The 15,016-nt window shown below is 39.0% G+C and overlaps 1 protein-coding gene across 4 annotated transcripts in view; it reads right to left on the bottom strand.

Annotated features, from left to right (window-relative positions):
* Positions 1 to 15,016, bottom strand: part of FRS2 (fibroblast growth factor receptor substrate 2) — a 113,769-nt gene that overhangs the window by 56,093 nt on the left and 42,660 nt on the right. Inside the window, exon 1 of one of the 4 annotated variants that reach the window (XM_088837004.1) lies at positions 8,928 to 8,954. The exons of the other annotated variants lie outside the window; for them this stretch is intronic. The gene's annotated coding sequence lies outside the window, so the exon portion shown is untranslated. Of the gene's footprint in view, positions 1 to 8,927; positions 8,955 to 15,016 lie in introns of those variants that run through there. 4 annotated transcript variants of the gene reach the window in all.

The raw sequence follows: 15,016 nt of genomic DNA on the forward strand, positions 1-15,016 counted from the left end.
ATTGTCATGTACAGATGTGAGAGTTTGACCATAAAGAAAGCTGAGCATCAAAGAATTAATGCTTTTGAATAGTGATGCTCGAGAAGACTCTTGAAAGTCCCTTGGACAGCAAGGAAATTAAAGCTGTCAATCCTAAAGGAAATCAATCCTGAATATTCACTGCAAGGACTGATGCTGAAGCTCCAAAACTCTGGCAACCTGATGCAAAGAGCTGACTCACTGGAAAAGACCCTGATGCTGGGAAAGACTGAAAGCCAAAGGAGAAGAGGGTGGCAGAGGATTAGATGGGCAGATAGCATCACCGACTCAATGGACATGAATCTGAGCAAACTTCAGGAGACAGTGAAGGGCAAGGAAGCCTGGCATGCTGCAGTCCATGGGGTTGCAGAGTCAGACACGACTGAGCAACTGAACAAGAATAATCTTGTTCTAAACATCTATGGGGTTCCCTGGTGGCTCAGATGGTAAAACGTCTGTCTGCAATGCAGGAGACCTGGGTTCGATCCCTGGGTCAGGAAGATCCCCTGGAGAAGGAAAAGGCAACCCACTCCAGTACTCTTGCCTGGAAAATTCCATGGACAGAGGAGCCTGGTAGGCTACAGTCCATGGGGTTGCAAAGAGCTGGACAAGACTGAGCGACTTCACTTCTTCTTTCTTTTCTTTAAACATCTATGAAGGTATACTGTCCTTTTTAAAAGATTTTTATGTTAACAACTTCAAAGAATTAATGAAAATACAGCTGCCATAATGTGGGTGGCTTTTTTTTTTCAGGTTTGATTTTGTTTTTAAATCATCTGTATCATAACCCGAAAGAAGTGGTGAAAGATCTGAAGTATATGAGTTCCATTAAAAAGCAGCTAGCAAAATAAATGGCATTCCCTTTCCTCCCACTCCTGTAGGGATCTGTTGGAGAATACATTATAAAATTCCAAGTAAACTCAGAAAAAGTTTGACTCTTTCAAATTTATCTGTTACCTTTAGGCACCATGATCACCAGAAAGAATCAAAGGAACTCAATAACACCAACATGACTAGACTAGCTATGACATGGTAGGGATGTTTGAACTTAATAATTTTTTAAAAATAAACAAACTCCCTGTGGGCTAAGGCCTACTCTGCCTTTTAAACATCCTGTGTGTGGCTGGCAAGCTTTAGGGTCCTAAGAGAGATAGCCAGGGGACAGAGAAAACAAGTATGACTCAGTGATCATATTTAACAGTCTCTGAAGACCAAAACAAAAGATACCAGTTCTGGCAAGAGTTCTCTAGATTTGCCCCAAAACTGACTTATCCACATACCTTTCATCTGAACAATCTATTTTCACTTAGTTTAAGGCTCACAAAGCATTTGTTAAGTGCCTATCAGACATCATATACAAAAATAAACCAAAAGTATAATGAAAACAACCAGCTGGGGCTCTAAGAGTGGGATGATGAATCTAATGTTAAAATCTGCTTTGTTTGGGGAGGGAGGTGAAGAGAACTCTTGAATACTGTTGTGCAGCAATGCCCCCACTCATTGGAAATCAGACTTCAACCACTTAAAAAAAAGGCTAGTGATATTAAAGGAAATTTTACTGAGCAACTTCAGTGTGCCAGATATTTATATTAGCTTGCTTAATTCTCAGAACTTCCCTATGGGAAAGGGATTAATAAAACAGAGTGGTTAAATAACTTGTCCAAACCAGAAAGAAACAGCTTCAGAATGCAAAATCTCAGTCTCCCTTTTTCACTGTTACAATCTGCACTAAACTAGAATAAAATGATTAGTCACAAATACCACATTTGCCCCACAGAAATAACATGTAACTCCAGGTTGCTCATTTGAGAAATCTGTTCTATTCTTCCAAAGTTGCTTTAAACAAGAATGCAAAAGAGGAAGCCCCACTGTTATACATTAATAAGAAACATGTAGCATTAGGGATGAACCAGAAGAATATGCTACATTTATCTCTAACAGAACTGAGTAAGAGCACAGCTCACTAATTAGTATTCACTGAAGAAATGGCAGCCCACTCCAGTATTCTTGCCTGGAGAATCTCATGGACGGAGGAGCCTGGTGGGCTACAGTCCATGGGGTCACAAAGAGTCGGACACGACTGAGTGACTTCACTTCACTTCACTTCATAATGATTAACCTGAATTACCCCTAAGTATCTGATAGCTATTCCATGTTCTCTGAGAAGTCAGGGGGAAAATGTTAAGATTTAATAGAGTAGGTAACACAGATACTGATCAAAATAGTGTCTGTACTTTTCTGGATGAATACTTCTGTCTCTTTCTCTCTTGATATATAGATATATGCACACACATACATACATTAAAATTTTTCATTAATTTCTTAAAATTTACAACAAGATTATTAGTTATGATTCCTAATTTTCCTTTTCTGGAAAATTCTCTCATGTGGAACACCTTCCTGACACTATAACACTTATTGACTTCAGTTCTTTTTATTCTTGTTTCTATTTACCCAGAAGCAATTTTATTTTTAATTGGAGGGTAACTGTTTTTCAAGACTGCAGTTCTTTATACTCAATATAATCTGATTTTTAACATATCATACTTTTTTCTAAATTGTACATTTGTTACTAGATGCATGCATTGCCTATCAAACAATGAAAGCATCATACCTATTATAAAATAAAAATCAAGGTGATTACTTAACTATCAAGACACATTACCCAGGAAATGTCCTGTTATTTGGAGAACATGAAGATTCCTTGGAACAAATTATCCCCATTGACTAAAAAACACGCCATTTAAATAGCTTACTGCTTAACACAGAACAGAGACTCAACAGATTCATGATTTAAAATTCCCAAAGGCCTAATTAATACCTTGATTTTGTCTTCTAATACCTGATTGTGTCCTGGGAATTTTCAGCATACATTAACACCTAAAAAAAGAAACCTCCCTCACATTCTCAAATCACTGCACTAATGGTTAAGAATGACGGAGGGAAGAGGAGGACACACTCTTCCAGGGCACTAATTTTAAATAATACAGCTTTCACCTGCAGTGTGTGCTGTTTTGTTTTGCATTTTAACAAAATGGAAGTGCACAGCATATAGAGTATCTGTTGTTTCCCGAAGCTTTATCAAACACACCTCCTCTCCCTATAGTTAAGTGTTTGTCTCTCTCCCTCCCTTCCTTCCTCTGGTACGCAACATGAATAACTGTTACTTTTAAAAACTTTTTAAAAGTCTTTCTTGAAGTTGTTACAATATTGCTCCTGTTTTATGTTTCGGTTTTTTAGCCCAGAGGCATGTGGGAGCGAACCTGCACCCCCTACATTGGAAGGCAAAGTCTTAACCAATGGACCGCCAAGGAATTCCATTAAAACTTTTGTTTTATATACAAACGTGCTACTCACATTCTGGCCATGATAATAAAATATATTTCTTAGTTAAAAAAATTAAAAAGACATCTTAACATTTGAGTCTATGTAGAACATTTAAGGTATGTATCTCCCGAGTTAGTTTTCTTCTATGTCTTCAACATTATATATAATGAAGAGATATATACAAATCTAAACAGCACAGAGCTTGTGGCTTTACTGTTTTTCATGAGTTTTTAACATAACACAAAAAAATACTCACTATGGAGAGTAGTTTGGTATGAAGGTAGATTTACTTTGACTATTCCAGGGGGTTGAGTTTTTTGAACACCAAGAGTATTTGATAGTCTCTTCTTGAAGATACTGTAATAAGCATGTGTCCCCACAAACTGTTAACCCAACTGCATTAACTTCCTCAAAAACAGAAACAATTTTTATAAAGCTAACTTTGGCCCTTGTATATTCTAGGGGATAATCAGTAATTCAAAAATAGAAGTCAACCTAGAACAGTTATACTTTTTTTCTAAATTCCTTCTTTATCTGCTATCAGGAAACTACTATTTCCATTCTTTAGTAGTTCTGCTAGACTCTAAATATTTTCAACAAATGTAATAGACACAAATTTTCCCCACAATCAAACTTAATTTCTCATGGTGGGCACTTCACAAAGGAAAATGAAAGAAAGAATGACCGATGCTTTCAATCAGTTTTCAACAAAATGAAAAGCAGAATTCATGTTTCACGATAGAACCTTCAGTAAGCCCATAACCCAGGGGACTCAAATAAGCTATACCTGTTTTCTCTGAGCTACAGCTATGAAATATTGTTTCTTCCTAAATTCCACAAAGTTTCACATACAGCCATCTGATAATTCAAAGGAATTCAGTGACCCTCTATAACTTTGTCCTTCTTCACTACAGTGATACATAATTTCCTTAAAATTCTATATTTAAATGGTATGTGGGGGGGGAAATGGTAAGAAGGAGGGTGAGAAAGACAAGCTTCATAAATTGGCCATATTAGAAATAACACAACAGATTTTGAGACGGGGGGAGAAACCTGTGAAATCATTTTATACTTTAAAGGTGAAGAAAATGAAGCAGCAAATAAGCAAGGAAAGATGTGAAGTTCATATTACAAACAGTATTTTACCCTAGAATTACCAATTCCAACAAATCTAAAATAGGTGCTTTAGCTTAATACATACATAGTATATATGAAGTGAAGCAAAGTCGCTCAGTCGTGTCTGACTCTTTGTGACCCATGGACTGTAACCCACCAGGCTCCTCGGTCCATGGGATTTTCCAGGCATGAATACTGGAGTGGGTTGCCATTTCCTTCTCCAGGGGATCTTCCTGACCCAGGGATCGAACCCAGGTCTTCTGCACTGTAGGCAGACACTTTACCGTCTGAGCTACCAGGGAAGCCCTCATATATATATAAAATCAGAAAGATCTATTCTGAATACAGTACACAAGTTAAGGGAAGTCAGAAATGGAATATGTATCCTTTAGGGATGACAGAATTCCAGTACGTAATCTGATTCCTTGATACAGTTCTTTAGGACAGTCTATGCCAGATGGATCACTGCTTTGGCCCAGTATGGCATTTTTTTACTTAGATGACTAATTAAATGCACCATTAGCTAATGTTTATAAAGATAAGAAAGAGTGTATATGCCAACATCCTGTTTTCAACTTCGTAGTTTCATGAAAGAACTACTGCCCATTTGAGGATTGCTGGTCCACTAAACCTGTTCATGACAGAGGAATAAATCTCAAAGTAAAGGAGTAGAACAGCAGACTATATATATAATATCAACTGCATTTAGACAAAAACCCATTATATACAGCCTGCACTGAACCAAAAAAAAAAAAAAAAATCATAGAGAAATGAGTTCTCAAATTTAGATTTATATTCTAGGAAAGATTAGATTAGGATAAGGAGAAAGGCATAATATATTCAGTATTAAAAATGTAATACTTAAAGAGAACAAAACTCACTTTTAATTTCATGGACATTTATCTTACATTAAGTATTTCTCTAGTACCAACTCACATTTAGACTTCTACAAGAGTATGTGTGTGAAAGGGCACTTGGTCTATTCAATTTCACAAAAATTACAGCCTCCCATTTAGTCCCAAAGGTACAAGTGAACAAAATAACATTATTATAAAGTGCTGTGTTCAGTTCAGTTCAGTTCAGTCACTCAGTCATGTCCGACTCTCTGCGACCCCATGAATCACAGCACGCCAGGCCTCCCTGTCTATCCCAACTACCGGAGTTCACTCAAACTCATGTCCATCAAGTCGGTGATGCCATCCAGCCATCTCATTCTCTGTTGTCCCCTTCTCCTCCCACTCCCAACCTTTCCCAGCATCAGAGTCTTTTCCAGTGAGTCAACTCGTCACATGAGGAGGCCAAAGTATTGCAGTTTCAGTTTCAGCATCAGTCCTTCCAATGAACACCCAGGATTGATCTCCTTTAGAATGGACTGGTTAGATCTCCTTGCAGTCCAAGGGACTCTCAAGAGTCTTCTCCAGCACCACAGTTCAAAACCATCAATTCTTCGGCGATCAGCTTTCTTCACAGTTCAACTCTCACATCCATACATGACCACGGGAAAAACCATAACCTTGACTAGACGGACCTTTGTTGGCAAAGTAATGTCTCTGCTTTTTAATATGCTATCTAGGTTGGTCATAACTTTCCTTCCAAGGAGTAAGCGTCTTTTAATTTCATAGCTGCAATCAGCATCTGCAGTGATTTTGGAGCCCAAAAAAATAAAATGCTGTTTTAGTAGCACAGAAAAGTCTGTAGAGCAGACAAACTCATACTAAAGGAATAATTAACAAGAGTTTTGGTTCATGAAGAAATACTCTAGCTTGGGTGACATCATGGTAACCACAAGAGTATGTCTTCATGATTTCCCCCCAAATCAAGCTGGATATGCCCCAAGTTAAATAACAGTTCCTATTTATTACTCCTAGACATCACTTTTAAGCTTTAAAATAGAAGTTCAGTTCAGTTCAGTTCAGTTCAGTCGCTCAGTCGTGTCCGACTCTCCGCAACCCCATGAATCACAGCACGCCAGGCCTCCCTGTCCATCACCAGCTCCCGGAGTTCACATAAGTTAATTTAAAATACAAACTGGTCCAAAGGCTTAAAATTGTTTAAAGAAAGCACTGATTCTAAATTTAAAAAAAGAAAAAAAAACCTCAACAACTTTCCTAAAGTAGAAGAGGAGTTTCATCATTTTCAACCTATCAACTGATAATGTGCATGTCCCCCTCATTGCTTCCATATATATGTTTGTCTCCATCCCTCCCTCTCCCAGGGCTGTGTGTGTGGGGGGGGAGGTGTTATTTCCTCCCTCCTCAATCTTGGCCATGCTATGTCCCCTCTTCTTCTTGCTAACAGCTCTTATACTCAATTACTGGCTTCCAAGCACCAATACTCAGAAAGAAAACATTTTATCAGATTGTAGCCTGTGGCAAATTAGAAAAATAGCCACAAAATGAAAAACAGAAAAAAATCATTCAATTAGTTGACAATAGATAAAATTAAAGCCATAAATTTTCATTTCCTTTAAAATGCCTAAATACACAGACATATAATACAAACTAATAAACTTAGTAGAGTTACTCTAACAGATTTATTTACAGGAGTTTGAGTGAAATATGTTGGGAGAAGGGTTATTAAAAGAGTTAATTTAAGGACCTCCCTGGTGGTCCAGTGGCTAAGGCTCCATGCTTCCAATGCAGGGGGCTCTGGTTCGATCCCTGGTCAGGGAACTAGATCCCACATGTCACAGCTGAGTTTGCATGTTGGAACTAAGAAACGGCGCAGCCAAATAAATAAATATTAAAAAAAAAAAAAAGTTTAGTACAGCAGTTATGAGCACAGGCTTTGGAATCAACTTTGAGTTCATGTCCCAGCTCTATAATGACTAACTGTGTGATCTTAGCCTGGTTACTTACTGTCTCCCCTTATCACTTCATTTCTAATGTTGTAAGGATGGCCTGTGATAATGCTTATAAGACAAATTTGCATGGTACCTAGCACACAGTGAGAGCTCAGCACACATTACATGTAAAACATTAAATCCAGTCAATGCTTATCATTTTTTTTGTCTGCCTTGCATCTGAACTCCCTTATTAAGTTTGGGAACTTCCCCACCTTATGATTTTAGAAAGTCAAAGAGTTTCCCACATCTTAAATTTAAGAACCTCACACCATTTTATGATTTCAAAAGGTGAGACACATTTCCACATGTCCTGTATAGCTAGGACATGGGCTCTGCCGAACACAAAAAGCCCAGCCCAGAGCAGAAATGGGCAACTAAAAGCAGGAGAAGAGACCACAAGGAACTCTCTCTGATACTAATGGTGGAGCAACTGCAGGAAGGTCAAGTCTAGGGCAGAGGCAGCAGCACTTGGAGTCAACCAGTGCTGGCAGTGTCACTGGGGCGGGCTGCGGCGTCTGCCAGTCTGTCTCTAGATGGTACAGGCACCCTCATGGGAATCGTTGTGCAATGTGATTTTGGGCATTGTTTCTGGCTGCTTAGTCCTGAATCTGGTTCTCTAACTCTCAAAACAATTTGATGAGCCACTGAGCTCCATCCAATATTCTTTTAAAATTCACAATATGCTTTAATTGGTTTTTACTGCCACCAAAATTTCTGACTGAAACAATCCATTCTCACCTGCCCCAAACTCACAGGGGGGAAAAAGACTGTTTTTAATCTCTCCAAAGAAATACAAAAGTAATGTACACTTTCAACCAATGGATTTATCCTGTGAGGTCTTGAAAATCTTAGTTTTATAAATTTTGGATAATTCCCCTAATTTAGAATATGAGAAATGCCTAATCTATTTTAGATTTACTTCTAAGGAACACAGTCAAGGAGAAATAATGACACTGGAAAATACCTATATGCAAAGAAGTAAGTCCCACCACGGTAAACAGAAATTATCCCAACTTGCCTGAGACTACCCTTGCTGTATTCCCAAGGGCTTTCTTGCCAGCAGATTTTTTCCTTGGGATCCTATAACCAAGGGATTCCCTCCTCCTCTTAAGGGTTATTTTAAAGACCAAATTTTTAAATTATCATTAAAAGGCCTTAGATATACCTATCTTATCAAATAACTCAGCAAAATATTTGTATGATACAACCACTTAATTCTCTGTTGAAACAGTGCAGAGCCAGTCAGTGCCTGATTGCCACAGGCTAATTTTTCAGTACATAAAATAATCCTTTCCCTCTGCCAGATTTCTCTGCCTGGCTATTTTGTAGTTCAGTAATGCTTTTTCCATTGTTTAGAATGTTAAGCTCAAATCTGTTAATTACATTATATGTCAAAATAAATGTAATATAAGGTTTGTGGGAATTAAGAAAACGGAGGTCTAAACTTTTTTTTTCATCCCAGGAACCTGCTACCATATAGAGTCAGAACTATGTTTTAATGAATAAAAGAGTAATCTAAACAAAAGAGCAATCTTTAAAAAGTGATAGTCTTTTCGGACTAAAATCTGGAAAAAAGAATCAAGCATTTAGAAATGTATACTGACATCTAACCTATACTTACCATATTAAAAACTCAGCAGAAAAAAACTGAATTTTGAAAGAGATCTGTGAAAGAAAAAAAAAAAGGCCACAGAATTTTAGGGCTCATGACACAGTTAGAGCTACGTTATAAGACAGAAGCTGTTGTGACCCTGAGAGTTAAGTTACTCAAGGAACCGATCTTTTGATTCCTAGCTGAGTGTGTCATTAAAACTGCATGCCCTTCAAACAGTCAAAATAAAGTTAACTGCACACCACATGGTGTTAATTCTTATATTTAAAATAACAAAAAAATACTAACTCCAAGGCAATTTTAAAAGTCAACTTTTAATACTCTTTAATATAAAGTTTTGTTTTATGATAATTTATAAATACCCTGGACTTATCAGTGTAGAAAAAATCATCAAGTAAAAATTTTTCATAGTATCCATAACTCCCAAGAAGTGTAAAAATCAGTTTTGCCTATGTGCTGAGGGATGTTTCACTAATCACCAGTAATAATTTATTGGTTGTTATTTCCTGGCTGCTATTAGAACATAACTTATACTAAATACCATGAATTTCAATTTACGGTATTTAACAGTAACAAAAAACCTGTTGTATTTTTCTGGTCATAATCTACCTATCCTAAAAGACACCATAATCCCTTATGGAAAAGTTTCTTTGTATTTGGTCATATTAAAGGTAGCAGAAATCAAATTGCCAACATCCAGAGAAACGCTGGGCTGGATGAAGCACAAGCAGGAATCAAGATTCCTGGGAGAAATATCAATAACCTCAGATATGCAGATGACACCAGCCTTATGGCAGAAAGCGAAGAAGAACTAAAGAGCCTCTTGATAAAAGTGAAAGAGGAGAGTGAAAAAGTTGGCTTAAAGCTCAACATTCAGAAAACTAAGATCATGACATCCAGTCCCATCACTTCATGGGAAAAGCATGCAAAGATGGGCTCAATAAAGGACAGACATGGTATGGACGTGACAGAAGCAGAAGATATTAAGAAGAGGTGGCAAGAATACACAGAAAATCTGTACAAAAAAGATCTTCACAACCCAGCTAATCACGAAGCTAACATACTCCCCATCAAAACAAGGGCCAAGAACAAAAAATACATGATACCCAAAAGAGAACAAAGAGAGAATATATGTATAAAGAAACAAGGTTTACAGCAAAATGGCAAACCTAAAAGGCAGAGGCACCAGAGATCAAATTGCCAACATCCGCTGGATCATGGAGAAAGCAAAAGAGTTCCAGAAAAACATCTATTTCTGCTTCATTGACTATGCCAAAGCCTTTGACTGTGTGGATCACAACAAACTGTGGAACATTCTGAAAGAGATGGGAATCCCAGACCACCTGACCTGCCTCTTGAGAAACCTATATGCAGGTCAGGAAGCAACAGTTAGAACTGGACATGGAACAACAGACTGGTTCCAAATAGGAAAAGGAGTACGTCAAGGTTGTATATTGTCACCCTGCTTATTTAACTTATATGCAGAGTACATCATGAGGAACGCTGGGCTGGAAGAAGCAGAAGCTGGAATCAAGATTGCCGGGAGAAATATCAATAACCTCAGATATGCAGATGACACCACCCTTATGGCAGAAAGTGAAGAGAAACTCAAAGACCTCTTGATGAAAGTGAAAGAGGAGAGTGCATATAGGTCGGCTTGAAGCTCAACATTCAGAAAACGAAGATCATGGCATCTGGTCCCATCACTTCATGGGAAATAGATGGGGAAACAGTGGAAACAGTGTCAGACTTTGTTTTTTCGGGCTCCAAAATCACTGCAGATGCTGATTGCAGCCATGAAATTAAAAGACGCTTACTCCTTGGAAGGAAAGTTATGACCAACCCAGATAGCATCTTAAAAAGCAGAGACATTACTTTGCCAACCAAGGTCCGTTTAGTCAAGGCTATGGTTTTTCCAGAGGTCATGTATGGATGTGAGAGTTGGACTATGAAGAAAGCTGATGGCCAAAGAATTGATGGTTTTGAACTGTGGTGCTGGAGAAGACTCTTGAGAGTCCCTTGGACTGCAAGGAAATCCAACCAGTCCATTCTAAAGGAGATCAATCCTGGGTATTCATTGGAAGGACTTATGCTAAAGCTGAAACTCCAATACTTTGGTCACCTCATGTGACGAGTTGACTCACTGGAAAAGACTCTGATGCTGGGAAAGGTTGGGGGCGGGAGGAGAAGGGGACGACCAAGTATGAGATGGCTGGATGGCATCACCGACTAGATGGACATGAGTTTGAGTGAACTCTGGGAGTTGGTGATGGACAGGGAGGCCTGGTGTGCTGTGATTCATGGGGTTGCAGAGAGTCAGACATGACTAAGCGACTGAACTGAACTGAAGGCACATGTGCTACTAGTTCCCCTTCTTCAAAATTGGCTGACACAGGTAACAGGTGACAGCTCTGCAGAAGTTGCCAAAAGCCACAGAAACCTCTAGATGGCTATTACAAAGCAATGGGAGTTATGAGACCAGGCAAAATATTGCCATTTCTGGTTTAAATTGACAGGAGGCGTGTTACAGAGAATAATTAAGGAGGGAAAAACAACAGTAGAGCCACAAAGATTTACTGAGCTATTTATTTTATTTTTAAGGTTACATACAGTTTCATTTGGGCTTCCCCAGTGGCTCAGCAGTAAAGAATCCGCCTTCAATCCAAGAGTCATAGGAGAGGGAGGTTGGATCCCTGGGTCAGGAAGATCCTCTGGAGAAGGGCATGGCAACCCACTCCAGTATTCTTGCTTGGAGAACCCCATGGACAGAGGAGTATGGCAGGCTACAGTCCATACTGTCACAGAGCTGGACATGACCGAAGCAACTGAGCACGTATGCACAGTTTTGTTTAGTCCTCATGACAAACGTGTGTTAGTCACTCAGTCGAGTCCAACTCTGTGACCCCATGGGCTGTGGCCCACCAGGCTCCTCTGTCCATGGAGTTTCCCAGGCAAGAATACTGGACTGGGTTGTCATTCCCTTCTCCAGAGGATCTTCCCAACCCAGGGATTGAACTCAGATCTCCTGCATTACAAAAAACAAGTTTATAGAAATTGTAAAGAACCAACTTGCCAGAGTCATACATACATACAATCAGTGTGGAACTGGGCTCCAACGTGGACCTGAGCACTTTATCACTCCCTTTAATGTACTGAGCAATTCAAATGACCTAACCCTCTATCCATCCTCCCATGTAAATCCACCAGATTTTTTTTTTAAATAAAAGTTTAATTATATAAGTAACAGCATGCCTCTAATTGAAAGTCTGGAAAATATAATGGATGTACCAAAAGTCATATCTTTTTTCATTGCTTTTATAATTAGTATTTTAATGAACACCTTGTACATAAATCTCTGCGCAGTTTTATTTCACATTTATAAAGCATTATAAATGGAATTCTGGGTCCAATAGTCGGAATACGGTCTGCCAGAACATCTGACTTTAATATTGCTGAACTGACGAAGAGATTATGGCTCCTTAAGAAAAACAGCTATGCCTTATTCTCCCGTTATCCACGATGCCTTGGCACATGAGCAAGTTTTCTCATGACTGCTGAATAGAGGTTTCTCTCCCCGTAGTACACAGTCTCTGAAGAGAGAAATAAACAGAGCAGGCTCTCAAATTAGAAGACAACACTGTGCCAGATATCAAATTCATTAGTGGGCTGCATAAAACTCTTTTTAGGGAGAAAAGAACATGAACATTAACACTGCCATTCAATATATTTCCATGTGTTAAAAAGACTTTGGATACCTTATAGTATATTTTTAAAATATAGTATTTTAGTAGGTATATAGCATATACTGAAGACACTGTTTCTTCCAATTTACCTGTATGTCTTAATCTGCTATTGTCCATGGAAATCATTTCAGAACATGTAGAAAATTCAGAGAGCTGTATATTTTAATAATAACTAGATTTCTTTTACTTTGATTTTCTGTCAAAAATCATCATTGATTTTCATCAAATTCTAATGATATTATAGCAGGCAATGTCCCCAGAAAAATTTAAAAAACTGACCACAAAACAATCCGCCAGCAGGCACTGAATTAGTACTTTAGATGTATTAATTTAAACTTTACTACACTACATTATATTATTATTACTATTACCTCTATTCCATAGGTAAACTCAAACAGAGAAAGATTGAAGTTGCTTGTTTGGGGACTTCTGGTCCAGTGGTTAAGACTCTGTGTTTCCACTGCAGGGGGCACACTTACTTCCACTTATTTCCTGGCTGGGGTATAAGATCCCATATGCCATGCAAGTGGGGCCAAAAAAAAGAAACTTGCTTGTTTTTTTGAATCGAGGTATTCTGGCCACTTTTTCTGAACCTAGGTATTCTGGCCATTACTTTGTCAACAAAGGTCCATACAGTCAAAGCTGTGGTTTTCCCAGTAGTCAAGTATGGACATGAAAGTTGGACCAGAAAGAAGGATGAACGCCAAAGAATTGATGCTTTTGAACTGTGGTGTTGGAGAAGACTCTTATTAAATTCCCTTGGACTGCAAGGAGATCCAACCAGTCAATCCTAAAGGAAATCAGTCCTGAATATTCACTGGAAGGACTGATGCTGAAGCTGAAGCTCCAATACTTTGGCCACCTGTTGCGAAGAGTTGACTCATTTGAAAAGACCCTGATGCTGGGAAAGAATGAAGGCAGGAGGAGAAGGGGACAACAGAGGATGAGATGGTTGAATGGCATCACTGACTCAGTGGACATGAGTTTGAGCAAGCTCCAGAAGACAGTCAAGGACAGGGAAGCCTGACATGCTGCAGTACATAGGGTGGCATAGTCAGACATGACTGAGCGACTGAACAACAAATTCTGGCCACACTTCTAATCACTACACAAAATTGACTCTGAATATCAAGCAAAGCGCACTGAATAGCTTTCCGTGAACACTGGTGGTACAGGGCACAATGACAGTATGCTTTCCAGGAAATAGGAAATCCAACCAATCCAAATGTATTATTTACTCATTAGGTAAAGAGTTATTTATTATAGATCAAAAACTATCAAAATGTGGGAGCATTCTCCAAACTTTGAGAAATACGAGGTATGAAAAGTTGGAGAAAGATCAATGTAAGGCAGATTTCTAGTTACACAGATCTACCCTAGTGAGACTAAAACAGAATTATTCACAAGTGTCAGGGCACAGAAGGAGTAATTAGTTCTGCCTAGGGCTTCCCTGGTGGCTCAGAGGTTAAAGCGTCTGCCTCCAATGCGGGAGACCTGGGTTCGGTCCCTGGGTCGGGAAGATCCCCTGGAGAAGGAAATGGTAACCCACTCCGGTATTCTTACCTGGAGAATCCCATGGACGGAGAAGCCTGGTAGGCTACAGTCCATGGGGTCGCAAAGAGTCGGACACGACTGAGCGACGGAACGAAACGAAACGAAGAGCATTCAGAGAAGTTGCAGAGAGGAGGAAATACCTCAACCACACCTTGAGTCAGACTTCTAAGGGAATTTGTAGGAAATAGTCTGTCTCCCAAAATCACTCCCCACAGAAGGGTCAGTTTCTCACTGCTATGAAAACTGCTGCAGTAGCAGAGAACATATCTCAACACAAAAGAACCATCTTATGTTGGCTGGAGGAGAGTATGGGGTTGCAACAGGTACAAGTGATTAAACCCCTGTCAACACTATGGGAACCACCAATAAGAAGGAGCCTACCTATCAAGCTTAATTTTATAGCCAACGCAGCTACAAAACTGCCTTTATCTAACATACTTGCATTTAAATTCCTAATTTTAGAAAAACCTAAATTTTAAAACTAATAATAAGGAACTGTGGTGGGGGGAGCAGACCTTCAGTTAAGCATGAATGGCCTTGACTCCTTCCTGAAACCTCATCTTAAAAATTTAAAGGACATTTTAGAAATATAAAATCCATAAGGATATGAGAATGGGGAAGGACACAACAGCAAATAAGAGAAGTTAATAACATTCTGGATGCTAGAAATGTGGCAGTGGGGGAGAGGAAACTAAACTAACTAGACCAAAAGAGGTGACAGGAAGGAGGAAGGAAGAAGTCATCAAGCTGATAAACACAAAATGTACAATAATGGTCACCAGGGGCTAGGGGTGGGGGTAG

Source organism: Moschus berezovskii, chromosome 6, assembly GCF_049115385.1.
Source record: "Moschus berezovskii isolate FMDL1 chromosome 6, NW_MosBer_1.0, whole genome shotgun sequence".
NCBI lineage: Eukaryota > Metazoa > Chordata > Mammalia > Artiodactyla > Moschidae > Moschus > Moschus berezovskii.